Source organism: Delphinapterus leucas, chromosome 21 (assembly GCF_059928025.1).
Source record: "Delphinapterus leucas isolate spDelLeu-1000000601 "Yukka" chromosome 21, BTC_Dleu_Yukka2, whole genome shotgun sequence".
NCBI classification, from domain to species: domain Eukaryota; kingdom Metazoa; phylum Chordata; class Mammalia; order Artiodactyla; family Monodontidae; genus Delphinapterus; species Delphinapterus leucas.
In genome coordinates this window covers 29,176,726-29,194,359 of record NC_143149.1, presented here as the reverse complement: position 1 = coordinate 29,194,359, position 17,634 = coordinate 29,176,726, and positions in this window count along the sequence as shown.

Here is a 17,634-nt window from a genome sequence, read left to right as displayed (position 1 = left end):
TACTTCCTTCTGCTTTTTTCTAATACTATGGTTGTTCTTACCTCTACCTACACGTTAGAAACACTTGGGGAGCTTTTAAAAAATAGTGATGCCTAAGCCACATTCCCCGATACTCTTATCGATAAGATTGGTCTCGGGTAGGGGTCCCCACATGGCGATACCTTCAGGTGATTCAAATCTCGGGTGGGCTGAGAACTATGGGTGTAATATCTTTCCACCCATCACGTCAATTCCCACCACGGTATCTTTGCTTTTGAGTTTTCTCTGCCTGGAATGCCCCCCTCTTTTCTGTCTGCCTGTCGACGGACCAGCTGTGCCACTCATGTCAATTGCTTCTACTGCACAGCACAGACTTATTAAAAAGAGGGAAGAAGCAGAAGATGTGGTCCTGAGCTGGGGACATTTTTAGAACATAGTGTTTCTATTTAAAGACTAAATGGTCTGATACATGATGTAGGTGCTATCGGAGCTCAGAACAGAGAGAAGTCAGGGAGGGCTGCAGCAATTGCGGAAAGTTGTGTGGAGGAAGGGGCTGGGCTGAGTGTTGATGGGTGGTGGGGTTTGGGGAAGGGGGCAGGGAGGATAGAGGACTTCAGGCAGAGGGATGACATGAGCATATGAGTAGAGGCTGAAATGATTGGGGTATGTGCTGGGGACGAGAAGAAGATTCGCTCGGCTAGATAGAAAGCTCAGCCCTTCCCCCTCCTTCAGCCCTGCACGCATCCCTGCCACACTTCCTACAGCTTCACTATGGATTCCACACCGTCGTCAGTGGTTTTGTGCTGTTCGGTCACTTTCATGTGTGTGTCTCTAGGTCTCACCATCAGATTTGTAAGCAACTGGAAACAGGGACTATACTTTATATAAGTTGGGACCTATCATTCAATTCAATTCAATTCAGTTCAATTCAACATATATTTACCGAGTGCCAGCTCTGTGTCAGTTCTAGGCTTTTGGGATTCAATCAAACAGACAAAGACACTGGCCCTTCTGAGCCTGGATTCTAGCCAGGGGATACAGACAACAATAAACACTATAAATAATATATCGATAAATTATATAGTCTAGTAAAAGTACCACAGATAAAAGAAAAAGGAGAACGGGATAAGGGGTATCAGGAGTGAGTGTGTGTAGGTGAGTGTGCATGTGTGTCTGTGTGTGCATATAGAGTTATTGAATGGAAGATATTAAATACAAGGCATTATTATTATTTTTAAAAAATAATTTTATTTATTTATTTATTTATTTTTGGTGGCACTGGGTCTTCAATGCTGCATGCGGGCTTTCTCTAGCTGATGTGAGCAGGGGCTACTCTTCATTGAGGTGCACGGGCTTCTCACTGCGGTGGCTTCTCTTGTTGTGGAGCACGGGCTCTAGGCACACGGGCTTCAGTAGTTGTGGCACACGGGCTCAGTAGTTGTGGCTCGTGGGCTCTAGAGAGCAGGCTCAGTAGTTGTGGCGCACTGGCTTAGTTGCTCCGCGGCATGTGGGATCTCCCTGGACCAGGGCTCGAGCCTGTGTCCCCTGAATTGGCAGGTGGATTCTTAACCACTGTGCCACCAGGGAAATCCCCAAGGCATTATTAATAGAGGTATTAAATACAAGACATTATTAATAGAGGTATTAAATACAAGGCGAAATGAGGTCTCATTGAGAAGGTGAGAACTGAAAAAAGACTTGAAGGAAATGAGGCATTTGCCCAAGTGGATCTCTGGGAGAAAAGATCTTTAGACAGAGAAAATATTTCTAGAACAAAGCTGCTACGTTGCAGCATGCCTGGCATTTTGAGGAGCGGCAAGGAGGCCATGTGGATGGAGCCCAGCGACAGAGGAGACAGCGGTGCAAGAGGAGGCCAGAGAGGGAGCAGGGAGCTGGACCACGTCGGGTCTCAGAGCCACCCTATGGACTTTGGGCTCTACTCTTAGTAAGATGGGAGCCCTTGCAGAGTTTCAAGCAGATGAGTGACGTGATCTGAGTGATGGTTTTAAAAAACCTCTTGGGCTGCTGGATTGAGAACAGCCGATGCGGGTTGGGGGTAGAAGCCAGGAAGTCCATCATGAGATCAGGTTTTACAGACACAGCTGACCTCATGCAAGTCAGTGAAAGAGGACCTTCAAAGCGTTCACATGGGAAGGGGGCACATTATTCCTGTGTGCGATTAAGAGCATCATTATAAGATGCCCATTATTTAGATTCTTGACCTGACTGAATAAGCCTGACCATCCAGCTTGGCTTCAAGAGACATTTCTGTCCCCTAATCAACACACAGCTTCGTCATTGCCAATAAAGTATGTGACGGGCTTTGACGACGGTTTTTAAAGAGTTCCAAAGAGTTTCGAGAAAGGTAAGAGAATAGAATAAATGTGTGTCATTCCAAAGTAACCATTTTGAATGGGACAGGGTTTATTTTGATGTCTAAGTCCTAAGTCTGTTAAAAAATTCTGTTACTTTATAGTATTTTGGGACAGGATTTATTTTGATGTCTAAGTCCTATGTCTGTTAAAAAAATTCTGTTACTTTATAGTATTTTGGGACAGGATTTATTTTGATGTCTAAGTCCTATGTCTGTTAAAAAATTCTGTTACTTTATAGTATTTCTTCCGTATTCCCCCTTCTCCTGTGCAGAGGCTTGGCACTCAGCACACAGTACGCTCAGTCAGTACTTGGGGAATGGAGTTAAGCTTTGGGCATGCTGGTATGTGCTCGTTTGCAAGGCAGTATTAAAAATTCCATTTGAATTTCCAAATCCAGCTAATTTTAAGGGGGCAAACTATGTTTTTCCTCTTAAGAGAAGTGAGACATGCCTATTTAAAAGAGGTTCTTTACCTTCCCCCGCTGAGAAGCAAAGGTGACCAGTTTTTGTTCAGTTTCTTACAGGTCCATTTAAATGAACACGCAGCTAGGAGGGTAATCGGGCTGTCACCTAGTCAGCAACATCGTTGAGTGGCTTCTCTGAGGGTTAGTCACCGAGAAAGGATACAAAAGAAATAAAAACGGTCAACTTTGCCCTCATGTATCTCCCAATCTGTCCAGGAAACCACGAACCATGAAGACAACGGGACATTTACAAAGACACAGACTGGTGGGCGATTCCAGGAAGGGAGATTCCTTATTGCCAAATGCATGTGTATCATTGTAAAGTCCTCAATGTAGTGTAACATTGGTGATCCTTGTTCCCACGATAATCCTCTGAAATAAAATCAGTGTTACAGCTGAAAAGAACCCTCGAGATTATCCATTTTATCCAGTCCCCTCCCTCTGTGAGCAGGAAATCGAGGCACAGGTATCTGAAGTGCTTCACCCCGGGCCACTCAGGGAGCAGGGGAGCTAGAACTAGGTCTCTGGGCTCCCAGTTCTTTCCTACAAGTTCAGAGTGGGGTCAGCCTCCAGGATCAAGGTCACAGGAGCATTTAGTGAGGCTGGGGGAAGCCTTATTTGGCAGGAGGAGAACGAACAGGGCAGCTAGGGGAAAAAGTCCATATACCCGTCTGTCGTTTCAAAGAGGAGGGACCGGGCTTCCCTGGTGGTGCAGTGGTTGAGAGTCCGCCTGCCGATGCAGGGGACATGGGTTCGTGCCTGGTCCAGGACGATCCCACATGCCGCGGAGCGGCTGGGCCCGTGAGCCATTGCCGCTGCGCCTGCGGATCCCGAGCCTGTGTGGAGAGGCCACAGCAGTGAGAGGCGCGTACCGCAAAAAAAAAAAAAAAAAAAAAAAAGAGGAGGGACCCAGGCAGGGCAGATGTGCTGGTTCATCTAAGGGGTTTGGAAGGTGGGGTCACAGCAGGGGGACCCCTAGGCCCAGAGTCACAAGAAAAAAAAACATTAGCTTTTGATTATTATTTTCTGAGGCTGACCCTCCCACAGCTAGGGTGGCTGGAGCAGGGCGGTCGGGGAGGTTAGGAATGCCTGACGGAGTGAAGGCCTGCCAGGTGGCCTCAGTGATGAACGGAATTCCTCAGCATGGGGCATTTCTGTCCCAACCCCTGGGCTGGAGCAAAGACCCCAGACCCAGGACACTCACAGGAGAGAGTCCCCTGCTCCTGTGACCCACTCCCTTCAGTCCCCAGGGGGGATCAGCCGGAAGTGAGCCCTGCAAAGCCACCTGGCTGGGGCCTTCCCGTTGTAGCAAAGCCTAAAAACCGAGTTGGGCCGGCCGTCTAGCTGGCTCCGTGCTCCAAATGGAAGAAAGCAACAGGCCCCACACCGATGATTCTCTGCAGCGTTCCGGCCGTGGTTCACAGGGCCCCAGGGAGTGAGACGGGGACTCTGTGGGGAGCCCGTGTCTCCTTCGTGGTGAGCAGCCCTGTGGGCAAATGTCAGGGGACTTGCAGACACCAGGCCCTTGGGTCAAGCCTGCTTCTGCCTGTGGTTTCCTGGGCAGGGCATTTAGAGCAGTGCTTCTCAAACTTGACTGTGCAGCAGAGCCCTAGGGATCTAGTTCAAATGAGGACTTAGAGCTACGGGTCTGGGCTGGGGCCTGAGATTCGGCATTTCTAACAGGCTCGCAGCCCATGGCGATGCTTCTGGTCTTATGCCCACACTTGGAGGAACGAGGCTTTAAAGGGGAATTCAACTTTTCGAAACCCTCACCTGGAGAACGGCCTTCCCAGCTCTTTCCACCTGAGGGCTGCCATCTTTCAGACCGCTTTGCATATTCCCTGCCTTTTCTAGACATTTCCAGCCCCTCCTCTGAACCCACCTCTCCTCTGAATGCCGGTGGCACTGAGCATCGTGCTGCTCACCTGGCCTCAGCGTTGGTGTCCAGGCTGTCCTTCTCTATCCACTTGTTGTTTCTCCAACTTGATTGCCAACTACCTGGGTTTCACCTCCCTCCCTCTGTCCCGGTAAGGCTGGGATTCCGTGGATACGGATTCCTTGAATTGATCTCCTCTCCTGTGCCCTCTGACACCTTGCTCAGTGGGGCCCGAGAATCCTTGCTGGGCACCGTCTTTCTGTCCCTGTTGCCCGGGACTCTGTTTCTAGAATAGGCTGGATTCTGTTCCTCTCCTAAGAGAGGGTTGAGTTCCGCAATGCGGGGCAGAGTTCTCTCTTGGCAGCGGAGGGCTGGCCCAGTCAGGCGGCCAAGGGACCATTGATCTGAGTTCAGTGAAAAAGTGGCTTCTCAGGAGCCCTGGATCCAGGCCCACTTCTAGACAACTTCTTCTTTCAACGCGCTCTCATGTGCTTTAACTTCACAAACATGCCGGTTTCCCAGCTGCCCCTGAGAGACAGCGGTGGTGGTGGTGACCACAGCAGGGGTCAGAGGGTGTGGCCAGTGCGGAGGGCGGGCTGGGGGGTTTCGCTGTGTCCGAGACCTTTCTGTTGGGGTTGATATTGTGGGTCTGCAGATACAGTTACGTGGACTCTCTCCCCAACTCGTGGGACAACACGGTGACACATGTTAAAATATAGACGTGTGCGTAGGGCGAATTCACACATAGACGTCTCACCTCCTTCTTCTACCCTTTATACCTCCCTCTCTCTTTCACACACACACACAAACACTTAACCAGTTAAGTCCGTCGAGTGCTATTTGTGGATGATGGTGTGGAATTGTGCTGGAGTCGTGTCCGGCATCATTAAGTGTCAGCATTAACAATACGGCACTTGGCAATCAAGGCCGCTCTGTGGCTGTTAGTCATTAATCACCATCTGACAGTCCTGAATTGGAAACGAGGAGCCTGTTCACATGTGCTCCGTGTGCCCAGTTACCCTCTCGGTAATCAGTCTCGGAAAACTTTTCTTCGACTCCCTGCCTGTGAGGGCCTCTGTCCTGGTGAGGGGGCGGGGGTCTTTAGGCTGAGTCCCTCCCCCCTGCGCTGCGGAAAGAAGCCCAGGTCTAAAAAAATAGGGGAGAGAGGAGCATATTTTTTTTGGCCTACCCTTTCCCTCCTAGGGCTGTTTTATGTAGCCTTGTTTTTCTATTCTGGCCCAATGGCCAGGAAAATTCTTTTTCTCCCTGAAGAAATTCTGCAAGACAGCAGGGAGCTCGGTTCTGTTTCAGAAGCTGGTGGGGTAAGTTTGTCAAGTGCGTCCTCAGGTGTGGACCTGTGTCTGCTAGCTGGGGGACTTGGCTAATTTCAGGGATCGCTTCCAGGAATGTGCGTCTGAACTTCCACTGGTCTTCTGGGTCCCTTTGCCGAACAGAGAGGAAGGACTATTTCTCCTTGGGGTCCAATCTCAGCACCTCTCTATAGCCGTATTAATTCATTCATTTTTTCCAGAACTATCTCCTGAGGGCCCATTGGACTGGACACTGGGGCTGCAGTGATGGACACAGGCCCAGGTCCCTCCCTCGTGGTGGTGGCTTTGAGTGGGTGGGACGAGGGTCAGAGAGAGAAGCTGTGTTGCCCCAGGCTTGCTCTCTGAAGGGGAGTGCTCTTCCTCTGCATCCTTGGTACGTGTGCTGCCCAGCTGCCAGCTCTTCCAAGGGGCACGAGCATGTGGGAGAACGGTCATTTCCAGAAGCTTTCCTGACCTGGCTCCTTCACCCCTCTGATGTCTCATGCCCTGCAGACCCTGCCCTCTGCCTACCCGGGTGGAGGCTTTCCCGAACAGGTGAGCACTGATGTCTCCAGAGGGTTGACTTCTGCCTCCATCCTTTTCATGTGCACATTTTATAATGTTTTTACGGGACTTTGTTCTTTAACTCCAAGGAATGAGTTGAGTGGGGGGATTTCAGCCACCCCTGTGAGTTGGTAGAGGACACAGGCCACTGACAGCTCCGTCCCCAAGTGCGTCTCCTCTGCCTACCTCAAGAGTTTGCCACTCCAGTCAGAGTCCCCAGGGTGACCGCCTTGCCCCCAGGACCACCCCTCCTGCTCTGCACTGATGAGAAGGAAAGGCTTCTGGAACAGCTGGTCACTGGGCATCGCTGGAGGGCATGCCTTCTTTCTCTCTTCCCTGGTGGCTCTGTCTTTTGTCCCTCCTCTGAGTTGCACCCCCGGGCCTCTTCTCTCACCCAACTAAGGACTTCAGTTCAAAGATGTTGACAAATATTTTAGCCCTTTCGCAATTAAGTAGAATTCAGCAAACTTCCACTGACTGTCCACCACGTACCTGGCACTGTCCCAGGCACGCAGGGGACACGAAGATGAATAAAAGATCCTTCTCACCTTTAGGGAATTTATGGGCCGGTGAAGGGCAACGAGGGGTCCTCACATAGAGAAAGACTAGACAGAAGAGAAAATAAGGGGCTCAAGGGATTCAGAGCGAGGGAAAACCACAAGTGGTCATGGTAAAAAGACCAGTGAACTTGTGAGGAGGAGTGAGAAGGAAGAACTTGATGGACTGGTCTCTGTGAACCACTTACTGATGGACTTGAACGTGGGGTTACAGGTTTGACCTTGGGTAGATAAGGCCTATGAGTTTCCAAGAGTTAGAAACGCACCCTTGCGTATTTCATTAAAAAGGTATCTTTCAGGAAGAGAGAAGGCTGAGGTTGCCCTCAAGCTTCACACTCCAGGCAAGAACCCTGTAATCATAGGTTGATTTGAGTGATCACCAGTTTAATTTTTGTCTCCATCAGCAACTGTCCACGCCACAGCTCCGGGAGCTAGAAGAACCTCCAAGCTCTGTCCCAGGGTGTCCCTGTGACTCACTGGAGAGGTCCCGGCAGCACCGGATCTTCCTTCATCTCCCTCTGGCTCGTGCTGGTTTGCAGCCCTGCCTTGGTTCTGCGGCTGGCGGTCCCTGGATGGTGATGCTCTCTCTCTCGGCGGCATCCCTTCTCCTCCCAACTCGTCCCGCTCTGGGTTCTTCCAGGGCTCAGGCTGAATTTTTGTCCTTCTCTGGAGGCACAGCTCCAAGGGAAAGTTCCTCATGACAGGAGAATCCGGCCGCCGTTCGGGTGTGGATTTCCCAGCCTGAGACACAGTCCCCCGCCTCACCTGCTTGATCCCACTCATCCTTCAGGCTTGGCTGCAAAGGTCACGTAACCAGAGATTCTCCCTGACCTTAGTTCTAAACGATGGTTCCTTGTTACCTGCCGTGTATGCGCTGTGAAACAATTTCTGTCATTGCTGCTACCGCAGCTTTTAATTATATATTGGTTTGTTTAGTTTTTCCCTCCGTATTAGTCTGCAAGCTTTATGAAGGCAGGCGCTGAGTGTCTTTTTGCCCACGATCGTATGCCTGGAGTCTAGCCCCATGCCTGGTGTGCAGTAGCTGCTCAGGAGATGTTATGGAATGCATGAGCTGTGTCCATCTGGTAGCTGGATGATCTCAGAGCTGGTTGGGCATTTACCCAGTGGCCTGGGGATAGGTAGACTATGGGACTTCTCTCTCTTTTTCAGAAGGAAAGGGAAAGCAGAAAATGGGGAGTGATTAGCCATGAAAAAGAATGAAATGATGCCATTTGCAGCAACATGGGAGGACCTAGAGATGATCGTACTGAGTGAAGTAAGTCAGACAGAGAAAGACAAATATCTGAGGAATCTAAAAAAAAAACAATACAAGTCAACTTATTTACAAAACAGAAACAGACTCACAGACCTAGAAAACAAACTTATGGTTACCAAAGGGGAAGGAGGGGAAGGGTAAATTGGAAGTTTGGGATTAACAGATACAAACTACTATATATAAAATAGATAAACTACTAGGACCTACTGTATAGCACAGGGAACTATATTCAATATCTTGTAATAACCTGTAATGAAAAAGAATCTGAAAAAGAATCTGTATATTCTGAATCACTTTGCTGTACACCTGAAGGTAGCACAGCATTGTAAATCAGCTATATTTCAATTAAAAAAATGGGGAGTGGGCTTCCCTGGTGGCGCAGTGGTTGAAAGTCCGCCTGCCGATGCAGGGGACGCGGGTTCGTGCCCCGGTCTGGGAGGATCCCACATGCCGCGGAGCGGCTGGGCCCGTGAGCCATGGCCGCTGAGCCTGCGCGTCCGGAGCCTGTGCTCCGCAACGGGAGAGGCCACAACAGTGAGAGGTCCGCGTACCGCAAAAAAAAAAAAAGGGGGAGGGAGTGAGGAGAGTAGGCATGGCTTGGCATTCTTGGGAGCCCTCCCTCATGGTCTGGCCCTGTGGAAGGTGCTTAGCCTGCCCCACAAGAGATCCTGAGTGACAGCCCTGGTTCCAAGGACCAGCTTCTCCTCTGATGGAGTCCCCAGACCTAGGAGCCTGTTTGAAAAAGAAATAAATGGATGTTCCAGAAAGAACCAAACAGCCCATTCCCAATCCCAGCTGCCCACCACCAGCCTGTTCCTGAAGGATTCTGAGCTTGGAAATCCCAAAGAAGTTTCGGGGACCCTTCTCTTCCCTGACGCATGGATGAGCCACAGTCTGCTGGGGAGACAAGAGAGCAGAAGAAGAGGGAAGAAAATAGAGTTTAGAGCGGGGCTGGCCTGAGGCGAGTGGCAAAGGGGGAGCATTAGTGTTATGGGGAGTGAGAGCACACCCCACCTCCTCTTTCCTGACTTTCAAGGGGTCTCCTCTCTGAGTGGGCTTGAGGATGTGAGAGCTGGAGGAGACAGTGGAGTGGACGAGGCCCTCGAGGCACGAGGGATGGAGGGGAGGCTCTTGACCTCAACCACCAGGTACCAGGGCTGGTGCCACCCCCAGGGGCGCTGCGATTGTAGAGGGTATTTTGGGGTCGTCTCCATGACTGGGGAGGAGCTACCAGCAAGTAGTGCCTTGAGACCAAGGACGCTAAACCTTCTGCCCTGCATGGGAGAGTCCTGCCCAATAAAGAATTGTCTTGTTCCAAAGGTCCCCTCTGTGAAACACTGAAATGAGAGAAAAATAAGGCCTTTGATGCTTGACTCTTTGGGGTATAAGATGCCCCATGGTTTCTGTCCCCAGAGCTCCTGAGATCCATGGGAAAAAAGTAGACAGGCCCACGCTTGACCATGGGGGCGTGTGACACGGCGCTCAAGGAGAACTTAGGTCACTGCCTCTTCACCCCCTCTCGGTGCCCCCTCCGCGCCCCACAGGCCTGCAAAGCTCCCCAGCGGGCCCTGCGCGCCCAGCCAAACCTCACTGAGCTGCGATGTCTAACTTTTTTCCATCTGCCGGGCTGCTTCAGCATGGGCCGGAGAGATGCGGGGCCGGAGGTGGGTGTGGGCGGAGGTGAGGCGTGGTGGGGGGGATGTCTGAGGGTTCGGGGAAAGGCTTTTTGGGGGGTGTTGCTGGAAGGGAGCAGTGCTGGGGGAAGTCGACGGCCACAGGCTCTGGCCTGTCGGAAGGACGGCTGTTGGCACCCGGAGAAATCCATCCAGCGGAGCCAACCCTCATTAATCATCTGGGCGGCTGGACTGCCAGCTCCTTTCAAGATCTTTCAAGAAGGGTTTTCACCCAAAATAGAGTTGAAAATGTGCTGGGCCCTACTCAGAATCTCATCAGTCTGGGCATTATGGAAAGTGGCGGGCGGGCCATGACGGACAAGGCGTACTCTGTTCCAGGGGTCCTGACTCCTAAAGCCTGTCATATCAAGCCCCTCATCAGATTTGACAGCTCCATTTGTACCTACAGAATAGATAAAAGGGGCTGTTCATTGACACAAATGGAGGGGGAGGGGTGGGGAGGACGAGAGGGGAAGGGGGCGGGGCGCAAGTGCACGTGTGTGTGTGTGTGTGTGTGTGTGTGTGTGTGTGTGTGGTGGGGGAGGAATGGCATCGGGGAGGGATGGGGTGGGGGGGTGATGGTTGGGGCCAAGGGGTGCCAAGAAGGATGCTTCCAAGAACAGTTTCTCCTCCAGTGCCCCTAGAGAAGGGTGCAGGGTCAGGGGAGACAGGTGAGGCTCAGGTTGGGGATGGCGCGGGTGACCCCACCGGTCAGGGTCATCGTCAAGAGGCTCCCCAGCCCCTCTCTGTGCTCTGGGCCCCGAGGCTGTAAGTGGATCCAGGAAGGTGGGCCTGGAGCAGGAGAGCCTGGGGTGGGTGGCTGTCACAAAGGTGACCCGGGCCAGCAAGTGGGAGGCATGTCTCAGCTCTGAGCCCTGAGCTGAAGTTTGCAAAGAGCCTTCCTTTCCTTCTGCTGCAGCCCCTTCACTGGACTGTGTCTGTACTGAGGCCATCGCCCCTTGGAGTAGGCTGCTGGGTGACCACACTTATGCTGGTGGCCCCAAGCAAAGACTCCCTTAAATTACGTTTGTAAGTGCCTTCCTGTTCCCAGCAGATGGCAGCTGGTGGGCGTGGGCTGGACGACGTCCTCAATACACCTTGCAAACTCCAGCTTTGGCTTTGCTCAGGCCGCCCCACTGGCCTGGAAGGCCCCTCCTTCTTCCTCCGGGGGCTGAGTGAACAAGTGAGTCCTCCCAGCTCCTGGGCTGCTCCAAACGCCTGGCACTCTTCGCAGCTCCCGTTCATTTGTTAATGTCATACGTTATTTCATGTTATTGATATGTGTTTGTCCTGGTTCTCCTACTAGATTGCAAACAGTTGGATGTGCGGGCTCATGTCTTATGCATCTTCTGTCCTCTGATAGCATTTAGAGAACTTCTCAGGTTCTCCAGAAATATCTCCACAGGAGATTCTACAAGGCTCAGTCGTGACTTCAGGAAGTGAGTCTGGGATCAGGGGATTTAATGTCTCTTTCTGACCCGTGGTCTTTAGAGGAGAGGGTCAGAGGTCAGCAAGGCTCTGCCTATCCTGCCCCCACCCACCTGGGGCCTTTGGAGGACTCAGACAAACGCCCCCTTCCCAGCTAATGCAGCCCAGGCCAGGTGTCATGGGTGGTCGTGGAGCTCCCTCATGCTCCCTTGGCCGGATGGCTCTGGTGGCAGGAATATAGGTTTTTGGAATCGGATAGATTTGGTAGGGATCTTGCCTCTAATGCTTACTGACTTTGTGACGTTGGGCAAAATGTGTTCAAGAGTAGACTTACTGCAGGGAATGGATGCCAGGATTAAATAAAACCTTGTATGGAAGTACTTAGCGCAGTGTCTAGCATACAGCAAGCACTCAGTAAATGTTAGAGAAGGAAGAAGGCCACGTCTGGTCCTGTTGCCCAGACCTTTTCCTTTGAACGTAAGAGGACATCCTGTTGATGGCACCTGTTCGTTGGTGACCATTGATCATTATCACGTTGAATCAATCCTTAGCTTTTTGTAAGTTTCACAGATGGAAGCTTTGCTAGAGTCCAATACATAGAAGGTCCCTACCTTTCCTATAAGGAGGAGGTGTTAATATGCTGCCTCAGGACTACAAGCTATGCGGAAGGTCACGAACCTCTTTGAACTTCAGGGTCTCAGAGCCCTGGGATGTCTGTCCCAACAGGAGTGAGGTCAGCCGTGTCTGGCTAAAGCGTTCCATCCCTGCGCCTGTTTCCTACGATTTCAAATGTAAACTTCCTCCAGGTGAACAGGGCTCTGTGGGTTTGGAAGGGCTTCTGTTTGGGAAGGTCCGAGGAAGCAGGATGGAGGTGGGCTGGAGTGAAGGAGAACTGAGTTCTCTCCTGGCTTCTCTCTGACCTACCGTGTGGCCCTTGGCAGTCACCACATGCCTTCATCTTGCTACAAACTCAGTTTCGCCCTGAGCATGGGGAGGGCAAGATGGAAGCCGTCAGAGCACCCAGACAACGCCTGTGGGGGACCACTCTCCAGCTCCCCTCTCCTTGTGTGCACAAGGGAGGGTCAACATCTTGCACTTAGGAGGGGCCGTGTGACCAGTTCCAGCCAGAGGATCATGAGCATAGGTGACATGTATCACTTTTGGCCTGAGCTGTGTTCATGCAAGACCTCCAGCTCTCCCCGTGCTGTGACCACTGAGGATGTCAGGAGTCCTGATTAATTATGTGCAACACTGTGATGCTTTCTGAGGTGTCACCTTGGTTAGACTGAACAAGAGTCCAGGGTATTTAATCAAACTCTGCTTCTGGGAAGGAATTTTGTGGATGTGATTGAAGTCCTTAATCAGTTGGCTTTAAGTGGCTCAAAAGGGAGATTATCCAGGGTGGGCCTGACCTAATCAGGTGAGCCCTTTCAAAGAGGCTTCCCTGAGCTCAGAGATTCCAAAGGGCTCATGCCAGTAGAGTTTCAGCCTGCTGTGGTCTTCTCTTCTTGCCTGTCTCCTTACGGACTTCCAACTTGCTTAGCTAGCCACCACGATTGTGTAAGCCAACACTTTACAATAAATGCCTTACTATATTATTGGTTCTGCTTCTCTGGTCAAATCCGGATTGATACAGAGATCCCTGTCAACCCACGATGGAGATGTAGTGTAAGTGAAAAACAAGATTTTGTTGTGTTAAGCTTCTGAGATTTCAGGGTTAATTTGTTACTGTAGCATAATCTAGCCTATACTGACTATTGCAACAGCATTAGTAAGCCCTTAGTCCATCATATCTTAATTAGCTTATACATCTATCTCCTAGTAGACTGAAGCTCCTTGAGGCAAGGGCCAGGGTCACTCTCACCTTTTTAGTGCCCAGAGGAGACAATTGTACCTGGTGTGCAGGGGACATTCTGTAATGTTTAACCAATGAGTCAAACCCACTGCACTCAGTGGCCTCTCAGCTCTTGGAAGGAAGGACCCAGGTACCTTCAACTGCATGGTGTCCGGCGAGGTCCCAACACATGTAGGCACGCTGGCCAAGACATTCTGATGGGACAGTTCCCCTGATCCTATCCATTTGCAGCATCTAAACCCACCTGGATACAAAGTCGGAAGCTACTGACTCAGTGCAAAGAATTTTATAGTCAGGACTGTGCTGGAATCCTGGTTCCACAGCTCTTTAACTGTGAAATCGTGAGCAATTTCCCTAACCTCTCCAAATTCCAGTTTTCTCATCAGCGTGAACTGGAGGTTTGTTGTAAATATTAAATGCCCAGCACATATTATTATATTTAACTGTGCCATGGCGCACACAAAATGATGCTCCTAGAGATGCTCTAGGGTATGCCTGGCTTATTGTATACTTGTTTGGTGCTGCCTGTATTTGAAGTTGTAAAGCTGTGAGTGAGAAGGATAAGCATGGTGGCGTAGTCATGCTAGTTCCTTTTATGGACAAACCTGTATATAACTCACCCCCCGCCCAGCCCCCCACCCCTCCACAAGAATTCACACATCCACATACCCAGGAAAACAAATAGGATGTGGGGAACGTGCAGTGACATTTTCCAAATGACTGTTTCCATTCTAAAATCTGGCTCTGATTTAAACTCCAGGAGGATCATTTTATTTTATGTTCCAAAGAGCTATGGAGATCGCCACTGCCCACTCAGAGCAAAGGTCCCCCCACTGTGGTTTGATTTTTATCTGCCTTTCATTTCTTCCATCGCCAGTCCCATTTTCCAAAAGCAATTGGATGGAGGCTGTGAAAAATGGATTCTTTTTGTAGACCTTGGTTTAACCTCATATTATTTAAAATAATAATGTCTGACCCACTTAATTACCAAGCAGTCGCTGAAATGCCGGCATCACCCTATTCTCAGCATTTCATCAAATGAAAAAAATATATATATATTTTTGTGGTACGCGGGCCTCTCACTGCTGTGGCCTCTCCCGTTGCGGAGCACAGGCTCCGGATGCGCAGCCTCAGCGGCCATGGCTCACGGGCCCAGCCGCTCCGCGGCATGTGGGATCTTCCTGGACCGGGGCACGAACCCGCGTCCCCCGCATCGGCAGGCGGACCCTCAACCACTGCGCCACCAGGGAAGCCCTGAAAAAATATTTTAATGCTTCATTCTTTTGGGCCCAGTTCCCTGGATGGAAAGTCCACATTACAACATTCTTCTTGTGGACCCTCCACCTACCCTCCATCACTGAGGTAAAGTCACAAGGTTTCTTTTTCTGGGTCTTCCACTTCTACTGTGCTGATGGGAACTTCAGTATTGCATTAGACTGGGAACCAGTGTCACAGCAACCTGCCCAACTCTGACCACCATGCTTCACCCTTTAAACATTTTATAAACTCATAGAATATTCCAGTTAGAAAGGGCTTAGATGTGAAGAAAAGGGAACGCCTGTACACTTTTAGTGGGAATTAAATTGGTGCAGCCACTATGGAACACAGTATGGAGGCTTGTGATAAAACTAAAAATAGAACTACCATATGACCCAGCAATTCCACTCTTGGGCATATAGCCAAAGAAAATGAAGACACGAATTCAAAAAGATACATGCATCCCAATGTTTGTAGCAGCATTATTTACAGCAGTCAAGATGTGGAAACAACCTAAGTGTCCATCAACAGACAAATGGATAAAGAAGATGTGGTACATATATATATATAATAGAATACTACTCAGCCATAAAAAGAACAAAATTCTGTCACTTGCAACAATGCGGATGGACCTGGATGGTATTACGCTTAGTGAAATAAGTCAGAGAAAGACAGATACTCTGTGTTATCACTTACATGTGGAGTCTAAAAAAATAAAACAAGTGAATGTATATAACGAAACAGAAACAGACTCACAGACATAGAGAGCAAACTAGTGATTACCAGTGGGGAGAGGGAAGGGGGGCAAGATAGGGGTAGGGGATTAAGAAATACAAACTGCTATGTATAAAATAGATAAGGTACAAGGATATATTGTACAATACGGGGAAATATAGCCAATATCTTTAATAACTTTAAACGGAGTATAATCTATAAAAATATTGAATTGCTATGTTGTATACCAGAAACTAATATTGTAAATCAACTATACTTCAGTTAAAAAAAAAAAAAAAAGCTTCACGTGAAAAAAAAAGGGGCTTAAAAATTACAAGGTGCCACAACTTCATTTCAGAAATGGGAAAAAAAAGAGACTCAGAGAGATAAAGTGACTTATTCAAGGTCGCACAGAAATTAAGTTTCAGAACCAGAGCAAAACCCAGGTTTTCTGACTCCTGTTTCAATGCTCTTTCTACTATACGTATGATGGCTACACTTTCTAGACTTTTCAGGACAGTCCTCAAGCTATCAAAGTACACTCACACTCTTGGTCTCCATTTTGAACAATACGGTCACTTCATTTCCTCTCAGTCAGCAGGTTCAATTTCTTTTCTCTTAAGAGAATGCTTTCCTAGCTCCTCTGTGATCCAAATCCACTGACAGCTTTTCCTGTCTTGGGAAGTGTTAATAAAGGTGGTGATATGCCACCACCCCTGGGAAAACTTGTAAAGACACTTCATCTAGGAAGAAGCACAAACCATTTCCAGGTCTGGAATTCTCCATGGAAAGTGCAAGCTGGTTAGGCAGGCCTATTCCTTGATCTGCTTGAGAATGGAAATCACTGGGCTCTGGCTCAGCCCTCTCACCACTATGGAATGAAGGCCTCACCCATCTTCCAGCCTTCAGAAGAGGATGGGCCTACGAGGAATTGGGGAGCCTCCCAACAGAATGGAGCTCCCATGGGAAGGTCCCCAGTGTCAGCCCCAGTGAGCTCTCCCTCCAGCTTCTGTAGCCTGACTGTCAATCTGCACAGCTAGCCCCTTATTATATTCTGTCCTGTTCTCCACTGTCTGCACCGTGCAATTCAGCACTTATTAGACTGGCATAAAGGCAGTGATATAGAATACTGTCTTGTTCCCGATCTCATGGGTATATCTTGTCTCGTCCAACTAAATTGGGCAGGAACATGGTCTGAGTTTTCTCCTGTGTCTCCCGACGCCCCGCATTGTGCTGGGCACGGACCAGGAATCCTGTAAACTCTGTTTGCTTTGGTGATCGACCTCCTGGAAGTCTTAATTCCTCAATACTGGGTCTCTATTTTCAAGCTGCCATTTCTCTATCTTGGTTATTAGGTACATCATTTGTCAAAACAGAAACTGTACAAGTGGAACGAAGTCGATATCGCTCTTGTATCGCCCCCCACCCCCCGCCCCTTTTTAAATGTTGAAATCAACCACGCGGCTCCATCAATTTCCCACAAACTCCTGACCGTGTTCCCGCCCCTGGACCGCGGGGTTGCTTCGGTTCTGTTTTTAGCTTGGCTGAGCCCATTGGCCCCCTCCCTGGCCTCCCTCTCTGCTGGGTGCCTTTCCTGTCCTTGGACCCGGTGGCTGACAGCTGGTTTGGGGGGACCGGAGGAGAGGATGCGGGCATGCTGAGTGTGACAATAGGGCGGGCTTTGTCCAGGGGCCAGGGTGCACCTCCGCTGACCTTGGAACTGGGGACGACCAAGGGGAGGCAGTTTCCTTCTCTCTCTCTGGGCTGCAGGTTTTTAATGTCTTCTTTGTTGGTCTGGGGCCCTGGAGACTGAACTGAGGGGAGAGACTTTAGGCTGTTCCCTCCCTCCTGGACAAAACGGTGCGTGCTTTTCCTGTTTAAACAGGGCACAGTTGTGAAGTGCCCTGACTCCGCACACACCGAGGCCCGGCAACGGCTGCAATAAATCAATAGGAAAATAGAAGCTGCCAGTTAGACTAAACAAGTGCATTTGCAAAGACGGCTAGCCCTCATTAATCACTCTGACAGTCCTAAAAACACATTTCCCCTTTAATGACTGTATTTGGATAATCAGTGCTTTTTCCTCCTCAGAGTTTGAGTAACAGACAGCTGGTGTTATTACAGCCATCGGGGAGGGAGTGCTGGGATTAGGGTCGAGGGGGAGCCATCCACTGGAGGTCTCCGCAAAGGGGCGGGGTTGCCATGCAGGAATGAGGGGGAGTTTTGTGCTGCCATTGATGGCTCCCGGGCAGCCATGGGCACGTTCCCCCCAAACCTTGACACCCACCTGCATTGTGTGAACACAAA